The 2,747-nt window shown below is 37.5% G+C and overlaps 1 protein-coding gene across 3 annotated transcripts in view; it reads left to right on the top strand.

The window, feature by feature from the left end:
* Window positions 1–2,747, top strand: part of nlgn1 (neuroligin 1) — a gene marked incomplete at its 5' end in the record, with an annotated part of 498,373 nt that overhangs the window by 447,953 nt on the left and 47,673 nt on the right.

Raw genomic sequence — 2,747 nt, 5'->3', positions numbered from 1 at the left:
ATGTTTATTCTGGTCATATATCTAAAATAAATTACTTTATTTGAGAAATCTGACAAGATCACAAGTTCTTTTCTCATTCATGATCGGAGGGGTATTTCATTATTTCCTGATTTCCTTCTGCAAGATCTTGCTGGATTACATTTATGAAAAAGAGGCTGGTCCTAATTTCATAGAGTAATTCCTACAACAGCTACAACTGATTCATTTTTAGAACAATTCAATTCAAAATGGCCACAGCTAATCAATGTTAGCCGACGCTTCTGAATTTAGTTCATTTATACAACTCCAACACAACATAATTCAACACTGTATAAAACAGTCACATAGTAAAAGTTTTCTATCTAAAGAAGCCAGCAAATTACCTCGGATGTTCACTTTGTTGCAGTTGCCCGTCCTGAGAAGCACATTGGCGACAATGAAAAGGAACAACGGCCTTTTAAGAAATAAAAACCTCCAGCAGAACCAAAACCAGGCTCAGAAGGAGAGGCCATCTGCTTGGACTGGCTCAGTTTGAGAGGACAGGAAAGAGACAAACACAGAGTGGTGTAGCCAAAAATGGCTACAACTCAGTCACTTCACCAGCTATCAAGCTATAATTTGGTTTGATAGTAGCTGAAAGTCATTCAAAACACATTCTAAATGTGACAGCTTGTAATATCACTGTTTTTTTTTTCACCAGGCAGCATTCCTTTAAGGAAAAAATATATTTTTGGTATTGCCTTGTCAAGGCATCAGGATTTGATGTATCAAAGTTTAAAGCAAGGGGGACAATTAATTTTTACTAGGAGCCACATGAGAAACCTGAGCTGTGTTGGAGGGCCAAAGCAACAGTAAGTTGAATGTATTTCTGCCCGGTATTGATTTTTTTGACCTATTGGTCAATGCAGTAAATTATAAATGTTGATAAGCCACTACGCAACAGAAATAAAGGATATTCTGTAACTATTTATGCAAGAAAATGAAATTGCTGTATGCTAATTAGGAAAATAATCCAACAGAAATAATAAATAGCAAAAACAAATGCAATCATACTGTAGTGGAAACATTTCCATCAGGGCAGAAATACGGGAATAAACAAAGTGAAAAACTGCGTGGTCTTGGTCTGAGATTATTTAATAGAAAGATGCATATGCAAAGTTTGAGCGGAGCTAAACAGATATCAAGCATCTGTCAAGCTCACACTGACCCGGAAACAGGAAACAGACATATATAAAACATTCTAACAAAATAAGAGCGTCAGAGATATTCAGGAACCAATGAGATAGCTACAAGTTAAACAGCATCTTAAGAATCATGACGGATTATATAATGACAGTTAACAAGAGATACAGAACAGGACATGTCAAGGTAATACGGTATGCAGTTAGGGAGTCATATTTCTTCCATTACAATACCACCAGGGTTCTCTTTGATTTTTAGCATTTAATTCCAATAAAGAACCTGTGTTTGGAAGTATGGTAAAGCTAAGCACTGAAACAACTTGGTACAAGAAAAGGAAAAAGAAAAAGAAAACACACAAAAAGGTGGGTTTTTTCTTTTTTTTTTTTTTTTTTTTCAATTCCTTTTGCCTGTTCAGCAAGAAAATAATTCATTCTGCTCCAGGCTTTAACAAGTGCACTGAAATCTGTCCGAATGTCTGAGGTGGATATTGGAAGGCCAGCCGGGAGGTGATCGTCAGTGATGGAGGATCTAGATCTGGATTTGTTGAACTTCATCACTGAGAATACATTCATACGCCGGTAGATCCAAAGAGGAGTAGAATCACTGCAAGCATGCCGACTTGTGTGTGAAAAAGTTATCCTGTTTGAGGGAAGAGTAAAACTCAAGCAGTGAAACTGACCGAAAACACTGTCAGTGTGTCAGACCGCAGACCTGACTTCCATCTGAATATCACATGATGTATTATCCACACTGCAGGTGAAGGGAGAGGAAATCTGCATTTCACTCTGTCTTGAAATCCCCTTGAAACCCCACCATATAGTGCTCCTAAAATGGATAGGTACCTGGGAAGGTGATCAGCTGATGCTGTAGTCCTTTTCACTGTTAGTATTTGAAAATGTTATTCTTTGTTTAGATCCAGCATTCTCATAAAAGCCTTCAGGGCACTATATGTAGAAAATTGTCTTACAGTTTGACATCTAGGCCACTCATTAGTTCAGTCACATCTACAGCAAAGGCAAGGTCTACATTTCATTTTGCATCTGAAAGCCATGAGAGGTACTGTCAGTTTATTTTCTCTCTACACAGCACTTGTGAATCTCCTCTCAGGTCCCAGACACGTTTCAGCACTTCACCCATGCTGAGGCACCTGACAGCTGTGTGGTGGCCCGTGCCCTGATGATCTGTCTCATTTCCCTCTAAAAGTGCAGCAAACCGTCTGTGATTCAATACTCTGATGAAGTTAACTATTGTAGTTATATCATCATCAACACAATCTGTTTATAACTCTTATTTCCACAACTCTTCCTGGAGCAAGCATGTCAGTTTCTGTTCAGGGTATACTGTATTTCTGACACTTTATCTGGCATTTTCTTCAAAATTCTCTTTGAGTCCTTGAATCCTTGAAAAGTCTGTCAGATTTGGATAATCATGAGTAGTCACAATTGCCAGCTTATCCCATTTCAGTCCAAACTTACAGGTGCTGGTCATAAAATTAGAATATCATGAAAAAGTAGATTTATTTCAGTAATTCCATTTAAAAAGTGAAACTTGTATATTATATTCATACATTACATACAAACTCATAT

This window comes from Austrofundulus limnaeus, unplaced genomic scaffold, assembly GCF_001266775.1.
Source record: "Austrofundulus limnaeus strain Quisiro unplaced genomic scaffold, Austrofundulus_limnaeus-1.0 Scaffold47, whole genome shotgun sequence".
NCBI lineage: Eukaryota > Metazoa > Chordata > Actinopteri > Cyprinodontiformes > Rivulidae > Austrofundulus > Austrofundulus limnaeus.
The sequence above is the reverse complement of the archived record's forward strand: the minus strand, read 5'-3'. Positions and strand labels throughout refer to the sequence as shown.